This window comes from Eurypyga helias, unplaced genomic scaffold (genome assembly GCF_000690775.1).
Source record: "Eurypyga helias isolate BGI_N326 unplaced genomic scaffold, ASM69077v1 scaffold10613, whole genome shotgun sequence".
Classification (NCBI taxonomy): domain Eukaryota; kingdom Metazoa; phylum Chordata; class Aves; order Eurypygiformes; family Eurypygidae; genus Eurypyga; species Eurypyga helias.
In genome coordinates this window covers 62,522-85,122 of record NW_010243207.1, presented here as the reverse complement: position 1 = coordinate 85,122, position 22,601 = coordinate 62,522, and positions in this window count along the sequence as shown.

Genomic DNA, 22,601 nt, shown 5'->3' with positions numbered 1-22,601 from the left:
CTTTATTTCCTAACGTGCAACTGCTGCTATTCTTTTGTGTTACTTTTATCATCCTCGATTTCTAAAAACATGTTCTTTTTCTTTCTTTCCTGAGGGTTTTGGGCAGTGTTTTCCAAAGCTGTTGTGGTGGGCATTTCCCCTTCCCTCCCAGCAGCAGCTTTCTTTTTTGAATGAAAGCAATGCACAGCATTGTTCACATTGTCTTCCAATTTTATGTGTTGTTCCCCCCTCCCCCCCCTTTTGACTTTGACTAAGGCAGTCTCATAAATGCTTCTGGTGTCCTTCAGGTCACTTTGCAGAATTTTTTTTTTTTTTCCCCCCCTGTTACAGAAGGTAGGCTCCAGGCAGGAAAACTGCTTTTGTAGTGCTCAAATTTGAGTTCCTGAAAGCGTGATTCTTCTGGGCTTTTTTTGCTTGGTTTTTGGCCAGGTTTCAGTTAAGATTGCGCTAAGTTCAGCTTTAAGCAGGATTTATAAGCTTGATGGAGCTGACTTATTGGAATGATTCTAGTGACATAACAAACCCTGCTCCTTCTGGTGTCTGCATAGCATCCCACGTGTTATATCTGTTCTTCTCTTCCAGTCCAGTGGCTATTTCTCCCCCAATTCCTTCCAGAAATAACAGGGTATTACTAGGATCTGTATGTGTTTGCCAGGCTTGACATAGCTTTGCACTGAAGACGTGTATCTCTTTGCCTACACTGAACTGAGAAGCTGGACCCGATGGTCAGCATGGCATACATCTGCAAACCTCCCTTGGTTTGTTCAGAGCGTGATATTCTGGCTGTGCAAAGACTTCCCTAATTTAAAATAAGCTGCAATAGTGAATTGCTCGCTCAGATTATTTTCAAACTACCTATCTTTTAAGGGAGAAGTGGGCTTTATTTGCATTTTTGGGTTTTCCCTCATCTATTTGAGGCACCGAATACCAGTGAAAGTCTTTGAGTTGTATCACCCCACGTAGCTGATATTTGTGGCGTAACAGTGGTGTCTCCTAGGATGTGTCTGACTTCTTCCCCTCTCTGCTAACAAACACTGATTTTTGTCAAAGGGGACACGATCTCCTTGCCTGTTGGGTGCTGGGAGTCTGCTGATCCAGCAGCAGGAGGACTGTGATGAGCAAACTGCTCGGAGACGGGATGCAAGCCACCCACAGCAAGTCACTGAGATGTTCTCAACTGGCAGCTGATTACCATGACATTGCAGTGTTTGCAGGTTGCGGTCTGATGCTCAGGAGATAAGTTTCCTGATGAACGGTGCAATCCCAGTACTTTTTGCAGCTGGCCAGCTGAGTTGGATGTACCCTACTGAACAACATGCTCCTTAGCTATTGTGCTCCTGAAGATAGAGAAGAAAAAAGAAAAAACTATTGAAAAGGGTGGAGGGGGAGAATGGGACACATGTAGAAATTAATAACCTTTTCTCAAGTCACTGTTCTTATTTATCCTTTGAATTAGCTTTTTTCCAGTGTAACACCAGACTTTTGCAATAAAATCCACATGTGAGAAACCAGTGGTACATCTTCTAGTCAAAACAGTCTCTGTGTCATCTGACAACTTAAATGGTCATAGGGAACTGTTTGGATTAAGCAACTAGAGGCTAAATGCATGTTGAATGAATTAGTTTCTCCCCTTTGTACTGTAATGACGATGCCGTTAGACAGACCACGAGAGGAACATTTCTCAGAGCATCTCTTCCCAGTTCATGTGTTTAAAACTGCAAACTCAAGTACTTTTAATCACAGTTAAAACCTTTCTGGGTTGTTTTTTGGGGAGATACTTTTCCTTGGTTAGGTTTTGTAGCAGGGCAGCCGTAATAGGTGTGCTTGCTGCTGGTGATGGGTTGGACTTGGAGCGGAGGAGGTTGTGTCCTCCTGTTTCAGCCCTTGACCTCTTTTCAAGTCATGCCTTGCTGTGTTAGCCCCTCTGAGAAGCCTCTGAGGTGATAGGTGTGGAGGGATAATAATTACTTTTCTTCAGAATTATGCAGTGCTTGCTTATATTCAGCTGGAGTAATACTCCAACTGTGGTAATGACTTTAATTTCCATAGGAAAAGATGCACTTTCTGTCCTCCTTTAACCTTGTTTCACTTAAGGTTGCTCTAAGCGGCTGTTTCTTTGGCTGTATTCAGATACTAGCCAAAAATAGCGGTGTTCAACCTTCAGCAGGCTTTATGTGTACATTAAATGAAGGAATAATTTAATGAAGGACCTAACTACGTCACTGCAGCATCCCTTAGGTAGGTGTAGTCATGGTTACCTAAAAATGCCAAAGGTGTAAGGTAAGAAGTTGATTAAGCTCCTCCTTGAAAAACATGGTTAGAATTAGTGGTCGGTTAAAAAAATGTAATTGACAGTTGCCCTAATCCTGAATTCAGACAGCTGTCTGAATATTATTTCTGAGTGAAAACACCATTTCCTTCTCTTTCTGTCACCAAAATTGGAGAGGCCCTTCAGGCCTCCAAGACGAGTAGTAGTCACCTCCATGCTGCAGCAGTTTCTCTCTGACTCTCTTTGCCTGATGTATTAAAAACCCTCTAGGTAGGCTGGGTTGTGTTTAAATTAGCTGGTCCTCTGCCTCAATTAAGCAGCTCTTTTGGATAAATGTTCAGTGTTAGCATTGAGAGAGAACATTTCTGTAAGTGGCCTGATGCCAAGGCTATTGGTATGTTAATTGGGGAAAAAATTAAAGAAAAGGGGAAAAAAATAATAACCGTGGACTATGCAGCTTGCTTGAGCTTTCTGGCCTTAGAAGTTTGGCAGATGTGTTGTGAAAGAGACTCCTGCTTTCCTCCTGGAAACCTGTTGGATTAAACTTTGAGTCGAGAGACTTTGCGCGTCTGGTATGGAAAAGCCTGCAAGCCTACTCGGCTCACAGCATCTGTGGAAAAACCAGCTCCTGTGTCTGCTTGTGAGTGGTTGTCCTGGGGATCTGCCCTAAAGTCTGCTTTTTCCATTGCTCAAGCACAGTATCAGGCTTGGCACGCTGTCACGCAAAATAATATGGATAGGGTTTGCAGCTGGCACACCTTTTAAAGAGCCTATTATTATAACCTTGCCATATTGCATTGATTATGTTGTTGAGGTAATGACAGTGATATACTAGCATAGCTAAAATCGATCCTATACCTGTACCACCAAGGATCGCTTTGGTTCTGTCCTTCCAAGCTGGCATGCGGCAGAGGGACAAGGCACTTCTGCTGTACTTGCTCCCTCATCATGTTTGTATTGTAATCCATGAGAAAATTATCCTCCGCTATCCCTAATAAGATTGAAAAAGCTGTGAGGACGAGGCATAAGAAAACGGTTTTGGTGTTAATAATGTAGAAGCTGGATGCCTAACACTTTCTTAATAGTTGCAGTTGCACACAGGAAAATAGGATTTATGTATTGATATGATATGAATACGCTGCAAAATGCATACAGTGTGAATTTTTACCTGTGTAAAACTAATTCTAGACATAACCATATCACACTTAACTGTCAATGCATCTAATGAAGGATTGCCCTGGATGTTGGGCTGAACTTGAAAAGTCACAGCAGTCAGGCTTACTGAGTACTTTATAAACAGCATCGATCTGCAGATTGAGCAATCACCTCCTCTTTGGTGGGAAGCGTGACCCTACCGAAGACAACTCTTTGGTTTAATTTCAGTTGCACGTTATTTTCCTTCCAAATCTAGAATTACAAGTTATAAAAGTAGCAGGGAAACGGCTGCTTATTGGATGCTCTTGAGTTTTGAGAGGACTTTTGGGACACCCTCCACAGCGAGGAGGCGAGGAGCTACCAGCCTTCTCGGTTTGGTAAGCTTGTTCCCAAGTGTGCTCTGTCTACAGAGCAGATGCTAGAGGGCACCAACTCGGTGTGTGCTCTGCCAACACCGCACTGAAGCACTCCCCTTGGTTTGCGATATATGAAATTGCTGTATCTTTCCCTGGGGGCTGAGCTATTCGCCTACCCTGGAATTGAAAAGGAAAAAGCCAGCCATTATTAACAGATCAAAAAGAGCAGTCTACCAGCCTGCCTAATGCAGCTTACGCCACAGCCCGGAGCTGGGCTTTTTGTGAGGGGCAACTCGGATAAGAAAAGCAAGCAAACCTCTGAACAAAACAGAAACCAAAACTAACAAAGGAAGCATCTGCTATTCAGATGAACTGATATAGGTGAGGGAGGAAAAAACAAGTCATCAGAGACCTCCGAAGGCTTGCTGCTTTGGCCAGAAATCTACAGTTTGGAGATGGCAGGCATTTGATAGTCTGATGATGGTGATGCAGATGTCTCTATGGAACAATCCTAGGCAAAAGCAGGCTGAGTGATGAAGCGTGGTGGAAGATGCTGAGCTGGCATGAAGGTAAGCCACGTCGCAGGTCTTGCTCCGTTTAGATACACCCCTCCAGGGCTGCTCTGGTTCAGTTCTCCCCGTGGTTTCAATGCAGTGAGAAGTGCAGTGGGGAGGAAGGGAACCTGGGCCCAGCATTTGGCTCGCTTTCCAGCTTGCGTGGTAAAGCAGCACCCAGGGACTTGCTTGGCTGCTCTGCATGAGCATCTCCCATGGCGGTACAGTAGCAGCCCTGGTCTGCAGGACGCTTAGCTTCGTGCTGAGGTGTCTGTTTGAAAGTCTGACACGTGGCAGAGGTACTTCAGGTAGTATTTTTATTACTATAGGATTTGTAATGTTGGGTTGAGGATGTACCCCTGCAAACATGGGAGCAGAAGGGCTATTTGTTCGAGTTATTTTCCTAGTTACCAGAAGCCTGCCTGGTACGAGGAGGGAGGAGAAGTGAGAGGAAGGGTTGTTTTAGCTGGATGCCCAGTGTAAAGAGCAGACTGCATTGTCGGCACATAAACAGTGGACAGGAGAGAGGACAGACTGCTTGTACTGGCACTACTGTCAGCTCTCATTTTCTCTCAGCTGGGGGACCATGAATACACAGACCCCGTTGATGGGATGTCCTGGTTTTAACCTCAGTGAAGGGATTTGTCTGCCCTGAAGCATAACATATTTCTGCGTGCGCTTTTCCAATAGCAAACACCCCTTTGCTGAATGGTCCCTGCCAGCCCTGGAGGTGGCTACTGCCGCATCACTTACCTTCACCTCCCTGTGAAGCAAGAGATGCCTGGCCCAGGGTTTTAATTGTGATCGTCACTCTCACTGTTACTGTCTGTAACGTCCACAGAGCTCAGAGTCTTTTATTTATCCATCGACTGGTGAGAGCATCCTCATAAAACTTGAGTAACCTATCATTCTAATACCTTATAAGTCTTGGCTCCTTGTATCCAGAAGTGAGTAATCTGGTGTAAGAGTACCTGGTTGCTTATAATGTGAGTGAGTGAATGCTTGGAGAAACTGCTGAGAGTGGGACATACAGTAGGAGCATGGGGGGGTGCCCTTTTTACTAGGGCCTGTAGTGATAGGACAAGGGGTAACAGGTTAAATAGAAAGTGGGGAGGTTTAGATTAGATATCAGGAAGAAGTTCTTCATGGAGAGGGTGGGGAGGCACTGGAACAAGTTGCCTGGAGAAGCTGTGGATGCCCCATCCCTGGGAGTGTCCAAGGCCAGGCTGGATGAGGCTTGGAGCAACCTGGTCTAGTGGAAGGGGTCCCTGCCCATGGCAGGGGGTTGGAACGAGATGATCTTTAAGGTGCCTTCCAACCCAAACCATTCTGTGATGTGGCAGGGATGCCCAGGTAGATGGAGATGCCTCTTGCCCTCACATTTCCTCTGTAAAGCCTGTAGTCTGTTTGTTGTGAGAGTGGATGGCTTTTGTAATGGGTTGATGGCTGTGGATGCTGGTTAAATTTTGTACAACTCATTGGGGGTCTCAATCCTGGCGTCTGAGCTGCCTTTGGGTTGAAGTAGAGTTGCTGCCCTTGTTCTTGTCCATTTGAACACTTGCAGTTTCTGTTTCAGAGTGATACACTGGAGAAGACAGGACACGCGGTGTCTCACTGCTTGGGGCTCTGCATCAGGGAAAACAACATTTCCCTTCAGAATCCTCTGCCCAAGAAAGAGCAGGTGGTGACTGTTCTCGGCAAGGAGAATTAGAAGCATCTATGATCCCTTCTTGGTCTGCTCATACTGCCAAGTCCTGGCAGAGATGGTCTCTTAAGATGTCAGGAGAGAGGGCTTAAATGCTGGAGCCCAAACCTCTTCCAGCTGTGCTGTAATGCCACTGTATGGTAGCTCAGGAGTGGAAGACCTGCCACACTGGCTTCAACCAAGGTCCAGCTTGGCCAGTATCCCCCCACTAGTGATGACCAGAGTGGATCCTCTGGCAAGGAGAATGAGATTTAACTGCTTCAGATGGTCTTGTTCTCCTGCAGTTTGCATATTACCTTGCAGACACTATATAACTTGCTCTGGGTAGCAGGACATGCCTCAGCCCAATGGTGGGTCACTTGGAACAAATATTTCCTCTTTCTGTTTGGCTTTTTAAATCCGCTGTCTCATGGTCTTTCATTGTGAAGAGTTGTTCTTTGCTCCTAACATGGTTTGCATGACACCAGTGGCTCCTGCAGGTTGTTTTGTTTCTTGCCTTTTTTTGTGATGCCCGTGGCTTAATATTTCATGACGATACGCTGTCTGCCTTGACTGTGCTGCTCTGGAGTCTTCATTTAGGCAAATGCTTTGTAGATGCTTTGAAGAGGATTAGAACTGACCTCTTAATTGGAGAGAAAACAGGGTAAATGCAGACAGTTGAAAAAGCATTCTGTGCTTCATTGCATTGACTTTCTTGCTGGAGGAGTTGTTGAACGTACTGAAGGGAAGGAAATCGGAAACATGCCCTCATGACCCCACATGTATTACTCAGCAGGCATTTTCATCGCACATCTTGCATTTATTCTCTTGCTGAAATGTTAGGCAGTTTATCAGTCTTTCCATTCTGTAGCTGGACACCCCTTTGTGCTGTGTGTCTTTCCAGCTAAAAACAAAGTGTGAGTGATGCTTGCGAACAGCGTGATCTCAGCGGCTGGTTCATCTAGAAGAAGACAGAAGCTGGCTGCTCTCTGTTTGATCACTCAGTGGGAAGTACTGAAAGCTGCAAACGAACTCCTGTCAGTTTTCCAAATGCTGTGATAAGAAAACAACCAGCCCTGTTTCCTCAAAATTGCCGGAGTTGATGTCTGTAGACATAAAACTCCAGCGCATCCAAAGCCCAAATCACAGGTTCCTACGCAAGAGCACTATTGCTTGAGATGATCTGATGGAAATAATAAGGTGTCCAGTGAATTGACTGTCATGCTCCACAGTAGACTGTACACTTACCAGAAGCTTAATTTACTGTGGTGTGTTAGGAGGACAGGTCTGTGGTGGCTATGGGTTTTTCCCATCCTCCCTCAGCAAAGATTTGTCTTTGCATGTCTATGGATTTCTGCTTTGTGCATGGTACAGACTTGGAAGGCCAAGTGTAACTGTGTCCGTTACCCTGAATGGTGAGGGCTCTTGCTCAAGGTGACTGATGAAGGGAGCAGGCTCCAAGTTAAGCCTAAAAATCTCTACTTCTGTGCCAAGCCTTGTGTTTACTCTGTGCTGGTCCGTGTTGAGAGGATTGGAGATCCACCACCAGCAGTACAGTAGAAACTGGGTGGTGACTGGTTTTGATGAAACTTGTCCTGTTTGTCGTGGTTTCTCTTTCCAATGGGGTTTCCTTAAAAATTCCTCCCTTCCCAATCTGGTGGCTGGTGCTAGGTCAGATTGAGAAGGGCCTTTGTCCATGGCAAGGGCTCCCAAACACTAAGGTGATGAAATTAATTGATGATGAGGTCTGTGCAGAGGAGATAGCCATCAGCACTCAGCCAGGCAGACAGCTCAGTTGGCATTGTTCTGTTGCTATTTGTTCAGTGAAACCCCATCCCTGGAAGTGCTCAAGGCCAGGCTGGATGAGGCTTGGAGCAACCTGGTCTAGTGGAAGGGGTCCCTGCCCATGGCAAGAGGGTTGGAACTAGATGGTCTTTAAGGTGCCTTCCAACCCAAACCATTCTGTGATGTGGCAGGGATGTCCAGGTAGATGGAGATGCCTCTTGTCCTCAGATTTCCTCTGTAAAGCTTGTAGTCTGTTTGTCGTGAGAGTGGATGTCTTTTGTAAAGGGTTGATGGCTGTGGATGCTGGTTAAATTTTGTACAGAGTTGCCTTTGGGTTGAAGTAGAGTTGCTGAACTTGAACAAATAGCAACAAAACAATGCTAAACTGGCTATAAAAAACCTCCTTATTTTCTGCAGTGCATGTTGCAGTGGCAATGAGAGCATTTCATGCAAGCCCCTTGTTTATTTTAGCTTTTCCTTTGCTGCTTACATAAGTTTAAGACTCTCTTAAATATTATTCCCCTATATTTAGAAATAAAGGCACAAGCTTGCATCTCTGTCGAACAGGCGTGAATTCTGTCAAAGTCTTCTGCAGCAGTTCTGTTGTGAATCCCATGCTGCTTCCTAGAGACAGGTGCAAGGTGTCTTTCTGTGCATCGTTTTGGGAACAGCTTCCATAACAGGACAGGACTTGAAGGTTTTTTTTTTTAATTTTCTTTTTGGTGTGTATGGGGTATTTTTGCAGATGTTGTGGTTAAATGCTTCTATTTTTAAAACCTTGAAATCTTGGAACGTGGCTTCATAACAGTATATAGTGTGATTTGGAAAAAGTCTGCTAAAGTCATATATAAGGTATAGTGCAACAGGTCATGTTAAAGTTGTTAGGCTTTCTGCTGCTGGTGCATGTGACTTTTTTTAATGATTATAGAGCTGTGAATGTTTTTCTTAAAAAAAAAAAAGTGTTTTCCATCATACACAAATGTCCCTTTTTTACGATGGTGTTTTTTTCCCAGTTAATGGCAGTTTTTACTGGGAGCTGTCCTGTTCTTTCCATCTGATCTCTGTGCCCACACCTCTGAATGTTTCCATTTTGGAAAGGAGGAGGGCGTCAGTGCCAGCAGATGAACTTCAAAAGCTGCCATTGCAGGAAAGTGTCACAGTTCTGAGGTGTTAGGAATGAGCAAGGCAAAAAACCCCAAGTCTAAAACCCCTTAAACTTTTACTGCTGTGCAAAGATAACAGAAATACTTGCTACTTGGTTCTTCCAGTATTTCTCACGCTAGAATACTGGAACTGGATAATCCTGTCATCTCCTAAAAAGAATTGGAGAGATTTAGAAGAACTCTCTTTGTAGATTTTTTTTTTTTTTTAAAGAAAACATGATGTTTTACCTGCTGAATGGCTGCAGTTGGTGCTGTCATGCTCAATGACTTAAGCAACACCCAAAAGTCCCATTTGAGCTGCAGGACACTGGTAAGGTCTCTCTTTCTCCATATGCCATCGTGTTGCTGGTGCTGTTCATACCACAGACCCAAGTGGTCCCGGTAGTCATGCCCCCATCCTGAGTGCCTCATTCCAGCCATCCTGGTGGAGCCAAGTTTGAATTAGGCAATATTTTTCTGTCCAAGCCTCCTAAGAGGCTATTGAGAGGGAAGGGAAGTAGGTGGTTGTTTGGTTTGTTTTTTTTTCAAGAGCAGCTGAATGCAATGCCCTAGTTACCATGTTTTTTAAATGGAGTGCTTCAGAGGATGTACAAAAGCATCTTTAGGGCTTGCAGTACAAGGAGAATGAAAGGACCTAGATTATATCAGCACTGAGTGTAAATGGGTGTCATTCATTTATTGTTAGGAGATGACCCAATTTGGATTGTATTTATGGAGTGGGAGGGGAGAATGGACCTGTTTCAGATGACTTTTGAGCCTTAAATGTACTTAGAGGCTTTGTGTAGGGATTGCATTGGCTCCTGCTGGGTAAACAGAGCCCTTTAGAGGATGTTCCCTGTGTACCAGCACAGCAACTGGTCCTGCCCTTCCTGGCTAGACGTGCACTGCCAAAATGGTTTGATTCATGCCCTGCCTCCCCACGAGACATTGTATTACATGGGGAAAAAATGAATTGTCAGACAAAACCTGCCTTTTTTTTTTTTTTTTTTTTCCTTGCAAGGATTCCTGTAGTCATTACTCAGGCTCAACCCTGGTGATGCAAACTGCTTTGAGATCAAGCTTAAATCCATCTGCAAATCTGGGAGGGGGAAGGAAGAAAGTAAGCAGGGAAAACTCCTGAGGAACTGGAGCTCGGAGAAGCTCAGCCTTTCCAGCAAACACTCCTTTCTAGTTCAGATGGGTGTTGTGTGAAGAGTAGTGAAAATCTGAGTTTCATTGTAAACTCATTAGCAGCATTCCCATTCATTTCAGTGGAGCCAGGGTTGTGTCCTGCTGCTTAACCGATGCTGTAAGTCTGTGCCTCTTCCTCCGGAGGGGCACATCTGCCTCATATCCTCCCCAGCCTGCTTTTTTCCCTACAGCGTGGGGAAGAAGGGCATCCATTCCTTCCCACAGCCATCCCAGTAAGCCACGGGCTGGTCTGCGCCAGGAGAGCTACACCCCAGCTCCAGTGGGATTCAGCAGGGTGGTCACCAGAGTCCTTGCTGGAGTAGGAGGGGGCTGCAAATACTTGATGGACTGTCTGGATTTGCTCCTTTGGAGACAACGTCAGCTGCAAAACCTGGATGCATCCCAGCCCAGGCTGTGCTGGCACCAGCTGACCTGAATTGAGGGAGGTGGTTGTTGCTCTGTAGGAATCAGCATCTGATGATTTTAAGTTTGCATAGAACCTGCTGGCTGGCGAATTTTCCTGTTTGTGGGCATAAGTATCAAAATTACACTAAATGCAGGTGTACTGCACAGATGGATGCTTGGGTGGGTGGTCTTGTGGGGCAGGGTCCCTGGGGTCTGCCAGCACACCAAGGTCCAACCAGCTCTAAATTGTCTGTTGCAACTGCAGAGTTAACCATGGCAGGGCAAATTGGCATTTCCTCCTTTCCCTGTCTTTCCAGGGGGTACAAATGGCCATTTTTGCAAACTGAAGACCTCAAGCAGAGACGTCTCTCTGGCGTGGGAGATGAGAACCCAAGCTCAGGTTTGGATGTGACCCTTTTTTGTCTGTAGGAGCTTTAGGCTGTTTATTGCGTTCAGTTTGTTTTTCTTCCTGTTTTAATTTTTAATCATATTTGATAATGCTGGTCCACGTGAAGGATAATGAAAATTCACTTGCCCTACCTCTTACACAGCCTCTGCTGTGTGTGTAGTTAGTAGTTTAGGGAGAAGTGAGGCAAGACAGAGCTCATCTTGCTTTCCTATCACCAAGCTGGCTCCGCGGGACTGAAGAGTTAAGATGGGATAGTTATCGGGTGTGATGTTGTGGTGGTTAGGGCAAGACTACAGGAAATTCACTGTATTCCTTTGAACAGGGTGGAGCCTTTCATGTGCCTATTTTTTTTTTTAAGTTTAATTTTGTAATCTCTGTTATTTAATAGCAGGATGGTTCCCTAAACTTGAAAATGTATTGCATCTGCTCGAGGGGTGAAAGATTCTGGGGAGCTCTTGCTGTGCCCCTGGTGTAGGGCATCTTGTTTAGCGGGTGCTGGGGGTTGCTGTGCCCAGGGCAGTGCATTGAATCGACCTGTTCCGTGCATTAGGGCTGGAGGGTGTTTTGTGGCAGCCGTCTGCTGCTGTTGGGAGACTCTTTTCTTTCTGGCTCCAAGGTGTGTTGTGGGCTGTGTCGTGCTTGCTGACATGGACCTCCCCCAGTCTTCCTCTCTGTCTCTCTTGTACCTGAGAAGAGGCTCCAGAGCATCTTCCCACTCAGTGAAATTGTCTGTAGGGATGATCTGTCATTCATCTGTCCTGACTGATAAGCTGATTCCTTCCAGAGCTCACTGAGATTTCAGGAGTAAAAAAATATTCTTAGTGGCTTTGCATCATGATTGATCGCTACTTCATCCTGACAGCTTTTCTCCTAGACTTGTTATGCATGTGTGGATTATAATTTAATTTCCTCTTGAATTTAACAGCTTTAAATGGACTAAAATCAGCAGCTGGTTGGAGTTGTGATTGGGGTGCAGAAACTTTCATGCCCTTCTCTTCTCAAGCAGATAATGCTTCAGGTGCAGAGGAGAGCAGAGTAAAGTAATCCACTGCACGTTTGCAACTGGAGTCCTGTTTCAAGCCCTGTGGGGTAATGTTTTTGGGGTACTCTTAACTACTTGTGTTACCCTCAGCTTTTAAGGAGCACGGCTGAGTCTCCTTCATTACCTTGCCAAACTTGAGTTGCACATGCTGTGGTCCACGAGCCTGGAGAGTTGCTTTTCTGCCACTACTCTTCTCCCTGGTGCTTTTAACATGGAATCATGGAATGGTTTGGTTTGGAAGGGACCTTAAAGCCCACCCAGTTCCAACCCCCCTGCCATGGGCAGGGACACCTTCCACTAGACCAGGTTGCTCCAAGCCTCATCCAGCCTGGCCTTGGACACTTCCAGGGATGGGGCATCCACAGCTTCTCTGGGCAACCTGTCCCAGTGCCTCCCCACCCTCGCTGGGAAGAACTTCTTCCTGATACCTAATCTAAATCTCCCCACTTTCAATTTAAACCCATTACCCCTTGTCCTGTCACTACAGACCCTTGTAAAAAGTCCCTGTCCATCTTAACCATTTTAACCTGGTTTCAGAGCAACACCCAATGTGCTTTTCCCCTAATAACTTCTTGGCCTGTTTCAGCTAAATTTTTATGGGGCAGAAATCCTACAGAGTTAATTTTCGACTCAGTGGGGAGATGCAGTCCTAAGTTAACAGCTCCCCCTGAGGGAAGACAGATGGGACTTTGGCAGCCCTGCCAGCTTCTCCTGTGCTGGCAGCCCTTCAAGGGTAGAAGCAGTATGCCCGGTGGCTCCTCACTGGGGTTGATGGAGAGGTTGTTAGCATGTTACCACAGCGTGGCAAGACTCGGAATGCAGGGAATGACTCCTTAGAAGTTGGGCTGCAGTAGTCATAGAATCATAGAATGGTTTGGGTTGGAAGGGACCTTAAAGATCATCTAGTTCCAACCCCCCTGCCATGGGCAGGGACACCTTCCACTAGACCAGGTTGCTCAAAGCCACATCCAGCCTGGCCTTGAAGACATCCAGGGATGGGGCATCCACAACATCTCTGGGCAACCTGTTCCAGTGCCTCACCACCCTCTCTGTGAAGAATTTCTTCCTGAAATTAGTTAAGGTGTCTACAGACTAGCTCATACCCACACCCCGCTCATAGGTCTGTTTTGGAGGTTGTGGGGCAGTGGAGCTGCCCAATGACCCAATGTGGGATTTTGAGAGCCTGTGGATGGCCTGTGGTGCTGCCGTGTGGAGCAGGTGGTATCTCCTTGGCATGCCCAGGCAAGGAAGCCCCCGGAGCCTGGCACTGGCTTGCTCATCACCTCTGTGGCCTTCTCCTGTCCCGTCCTGGGAGCATGAGCAGTTTTCTCTGAGGGTTCTGCAAGACAAAAGGCAAACTGTTCTAAACCACAGCAGCTTCCACTCTAAAAATACCATAAAAGGCTGTGTCCTTAGAAGCTGGGCATGGGAGCAGTTCCCACCCACATTACTGCAGCGTGAGTCACTGGGCTCTTGCAACTGCTCACCATGCCCGGCCCGAGGAGCAGCGGGAGGAAGGGGAACCTCCCTGCCGCTGTGGAGGTGATGAAGAGTTACGAAGAAGAGGATGACACGCAGGCACACGTGAACTCAACACAACTGCTGGATGGTTTTGCTTTCATTAGTGTGTGTGGGGGGTTGTTTTTTGGTCTTGTTTTGGTTTGGGTTTTTTTGAGAACTTCCAGCAACTGCTGCTTGCTGACGTTTTGAGCCTAAAGTGTTTGCAGCCAAGAGGCTTCTGAGCATGCAGAAACACCCAGTTTGTTTTTAGGAAGCACAGTAATTGCCACATGAATAATATGAAGCTGGAAAACCCCTCTGACATGGAAGTACGTTTTATTTACTCTCTTTAAGCCAATTTTTTCTCTCCCTATCCTCCCGCTTCGTCTTCACCTTTCTCCTACCCCGGTGCAGAAACAGGCTGCGCTTCCTTGTGACGGTGTAAAAACACGTCTCCCGGACGTTATGCACTGCTCTTATCCATGCTTTTTATCCAACACGCAGGTATTAGGGAGTAAATTTGGGTTTGTTTTTGTTTCTTTCCTGAGACGCTGTCCACCTGCCCTGGCCCTGGCAGTGGAGCAGTTATTGTTTTCCCTTTTCCTTCCCTTCTGCTTGATAAAGTCTTGGCTATCAGGGTTTAGTGGCTGAAGTCTGTCAGTAGGAAATTCTATAAAAAGCTTCCTTTATTTAGATGCCAACCCACTAATGACATCATATGGGCACGTCTTCCAAGTTCCTGCGGGCTGAGCAGACGGAGGGAGGTGGTGGCCGTGAAGCTGAGCCCTGCCTCTTTCCCCAGTGCCTCCCTATGGTCCTGCTCCGTGGGTGTCCTTCAAAATCACCTCAATCCTCCTCTGGAAGAGCGCAGGGAGGTCCCCCAGCAGACGGGTGCCTCTCCTTTAGCGAACTTTTTAACTCTATGACATTTAACTGTATAACGGTTGTAGTTGTCTTCCTCCTCGTTGCTTTCAGGTTAGTCCTTTGAAGTGCTTTTTGGTGGGGATTCACCCTGGTTTCTCCGGGAAGCAGGAGTCTTGCACACTCAAAATCTTCAATGCTACTGAATTTTGCATCAGGGCAGTTTCAAATAGCTTTGACAGGGGAGCATGTGGACTAGGGGTACAAATGCCTGCATGGACAGGCAGGGAGCAGGCGGAATGGACACACGTGAGATGTGCTGCTTGTTCTTGTGTTGGAGGGAGGGAAGGGGACAGCTGGGGCTGACAGCAGAGCAAGAGCTGCCCACCAAAGTGATGTAATTATTTTTGTGTGTGTGATTTCCTAAAAAAATACTGTTTTGAGCGTTTTCTGAATGGGGGAAAGGAGTATAATTTGTTACAGGTTAGATAGTAAAGACTGTGACCTGGACAAGGTTTCTGGACCTTCTGGAGAAGTTATTCCTGGATTTCATTACATCGCTGGAGGAAAAAGCATGCTGTGGTGTGTTAACCTTCCCCTTGTACGTGCTCAGTCTGTGGAGATGTTAGCACAGGCATTCCCTTACCTGTCTGAAGTAATTCTGGGGTGTTTTTCTATGTGGTCAATAAACCAGAGCTTATTTAGGCAATAGAATGGTACAAAACTCTCTGCTGCAAGAGGGTGGGTGGCACTTAATTGACTCCCTTTATTCTGCTCATCCTACTGTTGAGGGAAGGCATCAGGTTGCCATACATCATGGCTACTTTGCTGTCCACTAAAGGCTGATTACACCCTTTAGAGCTGGGAGGGTTTTGGGCAGTAGACTGAGTAACCAATTGGGTCTATCCATAATGCAGATTTTTCCAGTCCTACCTAGGATTTGGGTCAGACGAGAAGCAGCTTCCAGCCCTGCGCTGAGGCTCCCTCTGCACTGCTGCTCTGCTTGTCAACGTTCTCTGCTTCCCACGTACTCCACCTCGATACTCTGAAATATTAAAAAAATTAAAATAAATCCATCTTGCACAAACACTCTGCAACTCAGTATGGATGGCCAAAACACTTTAGTCTCTTTAGGAAATTGTTTTGCCAAGTTAGGTTGTGCTAGAAGGAAATACAGATTTGCAGGTGCCAGTTTCAGACAGTATTTTACTGTCAGGTGGCACAGAGAAATAGGATCTTTGAGGTAGCAAACAAGGTCTTTTCCCAAGGTCTCATGTTCCCTGGCAAGAAAATCCAGTGTTCCAAATACCACCTTAATTAAAAAGCAAACAAACATGTTTTTACCACTGGGAAGTTACATCTGATCATGTTTTCTCTAAAGAAGGGTTGTGGGGATCAAGTATTTTTAGCTGCAGCTATTCTCAAGTTGTTCTTCTATGACCTTCTCAAAATAATACCTTTCTCTAACACTTTAGTTTTTGTAATTTCAGAAGGTTCTTCAGCCACAGGCATGTTTCTGAGGGAGGGGAGAAGAGGGGGGAACAGCCTACAGGCAGCTTGAGTATTGAAGCTTGTTTTCTGGTATTTTGGTGCCTAAGAGGGTACAATGTTAGTTCGGTACATCTCTTGAAGGACCTTTCAGGGGTCACAGGGGTGTCTTGTTCTTCAGCTTTTCCCCCAGGTGTAGCAACTGACAGATTGCCACCAGCTACCTCTTAAAATCGGAGAATGGGATCAAAAAAATGAATCTGTGCAAGTTTAAAGGGTTGGAAGAGAAAGGCTTGGACAGAGGAATGACATGCTGATGGAGATGCTGTAGTGCAGGAATCTTGTAGAGGGGCAGACGTAAGGAATGGCAGCTTAAATTTCAGGTCTTTGTGTAGTGGTTTGGGCTGTGGGTGACTGTCTGGAGACACTTGGGTCTGACCTGCAAATGTTGTTGTCCCTGAGATGAGAGAGCCAACAAATCTCTGTGTGAAACTTGGTGGTCATCTCCATCACAGCACAGGCTACTGGGTGTCTCCTTGCCTGATGTCTGTGGACTGAAAAGCCAGCACAGATCCTGTGGGTCAGATCAGTGGGTCCTGGGCTTTTGTGAACATCAAAGTGGCCATGAAAAAGCTTCTCGAAGAGCGATGGTATAAAAAGCAGGAGAGGAGAAGCGTTTTCAGGTTGGGTTGCTGATGCTAACTGTCTCTTGGTAGTTACCAGTGGAGATGGTCAGGTTTCTCCATGCTTGCTTCTGATGGCATTGGGTGAGGAAGGCATTTAAGCTGAGTGTAAATAATAAGCGCACGCCACATGAACATGGGCAGGAGGAAGGACAGGCAAGGGTTGTCTGCCGCATCTGCGACGTGCCGCTGCATCACGCTGAGCATCAGGGAGGTTGAACCCAGTGTGGAGCTGGAGAAGTGTCTGGCTTAGGCTGAGCCTAGGGAAGACATGGAAGATGTTTAAGTGGTTTTATGTGTATATGTATATATATAAAATTTTTTATGCATTTATTTTTTTTCTCAATGCGTAAATGAATGATGAAGAGTTTCTGCCAATTGGCAATAATTGAAATGAAGGAACATTCCCTGAGCTGACTGTTTTGCTTGCCATCAAGTCCTTTCGTGCCATGGTGCCTTTTTAAAGAATACAAGCACCATCAGAAATGACAGCCCAGCCCGCTGAAGGTGTCGACACCACATGTGGTCACTGGTCCAGCCTTGAGTCAGACAAAAAATAAAAGGTTGCTGCTCCCTGAAACAAGCCCACATCCTGCAGCCGCTCTTGGGGGAGAGCGGGGCTGCAGGGTTACAAGGGTGCTTGCAAAGCCCTGTGCTGTCCCAAGGCTGGGAAGGACATCCCATGGTGAAGAAGATCTTGCTGGGAAGAAGTTATGGATCACTTAACACCAGGAGCTTGCCAAAGTGGTCTTTTTTTTTAATTATTTATTTTTCCTGTGTTCTTGGACTGTGAATTTACTTATTTTGAAGTTCATACTTGCAAAATGTGTTCAGTATTCGGTAGAGCCTCATGCCAAAGCGCTTGCCAGAGTTAAGACCTGACCTTTCCTCTTCTGGATGAGACCTCCTGGGAGCTTCCACCAGCAGATGGTGCAGGGCTGGTGCTGAGCTCCTGCAGGAGCCTGTTGTCTGCAACTCCACGTTTTCCCTTGCATCAGTTTAGGGGTATGGAATGGCTGTGTGGGTAATGCAGTTGTTGCAAGGAACTGACACGTGTGTCTGAAAGCTGTTTGGGCTTGGCAACAGCCGTTGTGGGCAGATTGCAGTTAGGAGTTTGCAAGGTGTCATCTTGGGTTGAGATAGTTCAGTATTATCTTTAATACTTGAATTTTTGGTGTTCTTTTTGGTTTTAGGACCTGACACTTGATACTTTGGCTTTAAAAAAAAATAATTGAAAATAAAAAGTGACTGTGTGCATGCATTCAGTGGTTTTTTTGGGAACAGTAAGCTTGGCACCGTGTTTTCATGTGACGCCCATGTCTAATTCTGCATCACTCGTTGGCAGTAGCACCGCAGGCTTAGTGCCTAGCGCGAGTGTTTCCTTTGGTCGCTGAATAAAAGAGCAGTATCAGCAAGAGTGGCAGTTTCATCTGGGTGGTTTTGGGGTGAAATGTGGTGATAAGGGATCTGGCAGGAAGGAAGTGCAGTGCGTGGTGAGAAGACAGAAACAGCAGATACTCGGAGTATGATGCAGCATACAGAGTGGGCAGATTACCTTCTGGAGATGGTCTGCAGCTAGAAAACTGGGGCAACCACTTGAAACCCGGTCAGTGGTGCAGAACTGGCCGCTTCTCTTCATGCCATGCAGCTGGGGGGTCATTCCCTCCTCAGGACCTGTAAGGTGATGGAGGAGGCGCTGGAGCGTGTGGTCCCAAGCAGGGATGGGAAGGGCAGGACCAGGCTGTGCCTGCATCTGGGCTGGATTTGCCAGGAGGACTCTCAAGGGCCTCTCTCCTAAATCAACCCCTCCTGCTTTTTGTTGGGAGTGAGCCTGTTTTTCTACTGAAAACCCTTCCAAAACAAGGAGGGGAGAAACAATCTGGGAAAGCAAGTATTTTCTGATAACGGTGAGCAACAGTACAAGCTTTTGTTTTCTGTCAATGGAAGGAAGTGGGAGAAACATGTAATAGCTGTAGTGCAGCACAGGCTTTACTGCTGCAGGAGAGATGTGTTGCTTGCCCTGCTGTAGTGGGTCCTAGGAGAGGATCTGGTGAGGAGATAGCCATGAGGATGGGCTGCTTGGAGCAGGTGGTAAAGCTGCTGCTTTTGTTTTGCTGCAGCCATGCATCTGTCTGAAGCAGGTGCTAAAGGAAGGTCTGTGACCAGTGAGCCGAGGTGGCAATCCAGGTCCAGGCTTACATGGGAAATGGGAACCAGGAAGACAAACTCTTTGGTTTGTACTCGGCCAGGATGCTGAAGCAAGCATGCTTTAATTTAAAAGGGTGGCCTCACAGAGCTCCCTCTCTACTCAACTACTGGTGATGATAAAGAGCAAACCAGCTCTGCTCTCTGGAAAAATCCTTCCCGCTAAAGGACTTGATGTTTTGTAAAGAACAAAATGCAAGAATCTGTGCAATTGCTATTCTATTTTGAAGTCTTACCTGAAGGCCTGCAGACACTTTGGAACTCAAGCATGGATCTTATTCTTCGTGTTGACCCCACTCTCTAATTTAGGAAAAAAAAACCCAAAGGGATTTCTTTGTCCCTTTCCAATAAAAACTCTGGCTACTGCCCTCAGATGCTTATTGATTGACAATGTCCCTTTTCCAAGTGTTCTTGCACACTGCTGAGTCCAGCTGTCCTTCAGTAGGATGCATTCAGCTCTCCCAGGTTTTGATCTTGGAACAGGAAGATTCCCATTTCCCAGGTTGCCAAGGAAATCATCATCCTGCTTGCAAATGTCTTTTGTAGCAATTAACTGAATTGTTTTATAGTTTTGTAAGTGTTTGTAAGGGAACTGTTTTGAGTGAATTGTCTGGTTGTTGCTTTGTTGAGTGTATGTTAAAGCATTTTTAAGAGAAATGCACCTCTCAAGTTCAAATTATCCTTTTTATTTTCGTTAGCTGAGCATGCTTTCAGCTAAGTAAGACTGCATCTTGAAACACAACTTACACTTGAGTTGTGTTCATTTATTTCCTGAGGAAACAGCGTCTACAGCTGCTTCTATGAGCAGTCTTGAATGGGTCTCTTGTACCAAATGCTTGTCTTTGTAGCGTTGCCACAGGCTCTCATCTACTTAGACTTCTCCCTTGGCTTTTTATCTCATCAAGGAAGGGGGTTTGTAGTTTTTTTAGTTCTTCTCACATACTGTCACCTTCCCCATGCAAGCAAAAAAGAAGGGAAAATGTGTGTTGTAATGAAAAAAAAGATTGCTTTCACACTCCTTAAAAGTTTTGAGTATCCTCACCCTGTCCTGCCTGTGGTTCAGGGTTGTAAAAGGGCTTTGGGAGGCATCTCAGTACTTTCCAGTATCGGATCAAATACTTCGTGCTTCCCTAAGATTTCTATTACTGGATATACTTACGTGGGGATTTGGTAGGAGAAAACAAGTTACCAGCTCGCCCTTTAGCATTCAGAGATGCTGTTTGAAGGTAATGCAAATACAAGGTACTGCCAGCAAAATGGTCAGGGAGTGTCCTCTGCAGAGGCTGCCAAATACCAGTAATTTACTGCGTGGGGCTCTGTGTTCCGAGGCAGTGTGAGGTGATTAAAGTCATTCAAGTGGTTGAAGGAATGGGGGTGGTACTCGGAGAACCTGATTTAAAATACATATTTTCCTAGGGGATGGGCATTAGTCTGGGTCAGGGTCAGGCTAATGGCTCGAGCTGCCTCCCCTCCTAAAAAAGGGGTGCAGTCAGGGCCTCTGGCAAGCAGCGCAAGGCCCGCAGGGTCAGCGTGGGTCTCACTTTACTCAGCTTATGTATCTGTAGCTTATAAATCATTCACCTCTGATTATTTTGGGTGTTTTCAATGGACAAGCTGCATTTTGTTGTTAGTGGATTTTTACCTTCCTACTTACTTACTTCATCAACTGTCCCACTGACTTTGTATAATGGTACATTTATTATTTCCTTATTTGCGTTTTAAAAATGATGGTCCTCCGTGCCAAGGAGAGCACAGGCTGCTGGCAGCACAAGAGCCTATTTTTTTGCATCCTTGCTCCTTTGGTTTTGGCTGATGACCATCACTACCTCCAAAGTGTCCAGAGTGACGTCTTAGGTACCAGCCAGGGCACGTGTCTCCACCCTGCTGCTTTGGGCACGTGTTAGGTGTGGGTGGCCTCTAGCTGGAGGTGGCCGCTGAGCCAAAAAGCAGGAGTAGTTTTAAATAGCAGGAGGAGATGCAATAAGAGCTTTTCGCTTACCCAAAATTGCCATGTACAGCTGGAGGCAAGCATGACCGTGGGGGTGATAAAAAGGAAGAGTAGCATGTCCTGTGGTGTTGCTACATGGACCGAAAAGAATAAAATACAGTATTTTGCGAGGAATGCTTGTCCAAGTGGAGAATGTAGCTTTCTTTAATTTATTGTTAAAGAGATGTAAACTGCTCTTCCAGTCTTTAGGAACCAGCTTACTCTGTTTGCTTACCTCTCTGTGTATGTAGTTCCTTTCCAGGTCAGTGCACCTCCCCCAAAAAAAGGGGGTTTTCCCCCCATGCTGCCTCCCTCTGGGCTTTTCTGGCCTTTTTATAGACACTGGAATGGAGAAGGAAGGAATGCAGAGAGAAAATCAGTCTGCAATTCCCAAAGCAGCACGTGGACTTTTGCATTCTTCAGTTCACTTCTCTTATTTTTAATGACAAGTCATTTAAATAATGATGCTTTAAAAAAAAAAACAACCGTGCATCTTGGGTTTTTTGTGCTGGTTTTTGTTTGGTTGGGTTTTTTTGCTGTTGTTGTCTGGAGAAGATGAGTTTCTGTCAAAAAGAATTTAAAAAAAAAAAAGAAAAATTGGATGCTGTCTTCTCTGTGAGGTCTAAAAACAGAAACTGCCAAAGAATTGTTCGTTCTGCTTGGAGGGTTTGGCTTAAATGTCTACAGCCCTGTCTTCCAACATTGCCACAGCCGAGCTTTGCGGAGGCACCAGGGCTGGGCTCACCGAGCGTAAGCAGGGAAGAGAGCAAATCTTTTCATCAGCCCTCTTGCTTCTCCCATCTCCATCCTTGGGCAGAAGACCTTAACCTGAGCGCCAAGGCACCGCACGTGATGTTGTGAAAATGAGAGTGAGCCCTAAGCGCTGGGAGCACAGGAAGGACGGTGGGGAGAGGGTTGAGGTTTTATTTACTGGCAGCGCTGCACTGCGTGCTGGTGATCTTGAGGGGGCTGCGTAGCATGGAAATACAGCCTTACATAGGTTTTTTTTATAACTAAAGGCTGGGCCAGTGTATTTGTGTTTCATGGTATTGCCATAGTGTAGTGGCAAAGTATTGCCGTTGTGACCACGGCTTGCATTGTACGTTAAAAGCTTGGTGTAAACTGGGAGAACAGAGGGAAAAGTGGGTAATCTGCATTGTAATGTGTGTAAGCCACATTATAAGATACTCAGTGATAATGTATATATAACCATGGCAGGGGGGTTGGAACTAGATGATCTTTAAGGTCCCTTCCAACCCAAACCATTCTGTGATTCTATGTAATCTGTGTTCTGGGTTACTTGAGTTACAAACTCTGAAAGGGTGTGAAGTCTTCTGCACTTTTGAGTCATCGTGTCCAGGTGCTGGAGGAAATTCAGCACAGGACAGCCCAGGAACGTGGGGTCCATTCACGGTCAGGGGGATCAGAGGAGAGGTGATGTTGTTATGACGTGAGTGAGCTGTGCTTCCTCTCTCAGACGTTGGTGCGCGCTTCCCGCTCCCAGCGCTTGCTGTCTGCAAACAGAAGTGTTGTGCTTTGGGGTGGCCTCTCGATTTCACGCTTGTGAAACCGGCGCCTTGCTTCTCTGGGTTGCTTAAGGTGAAAATTAAAAACCTGTGAACTTGTTTTAAAAAAGTGAGTTATGTGTTGGGCTGTGGTGTCTGTTGTACCGTGTTAGCTGTTGGGATGTATAGGGTAGGAACTGCAGGTGCTGGAAGGTGACTCAGGTGGTGCTGCTGGTCCTGGCTCTTCCACCGTGTGAGTGGCTGATGATGTTTTACTGGTCTTAACATCACCAAAATCCCAGATGCTGCTTCTCCTTCTTCAACTTGTTCCTGGAGGAATTCCTTTTACAAGGGCCTGTACTGGCAGGGGGAGGGGGGGG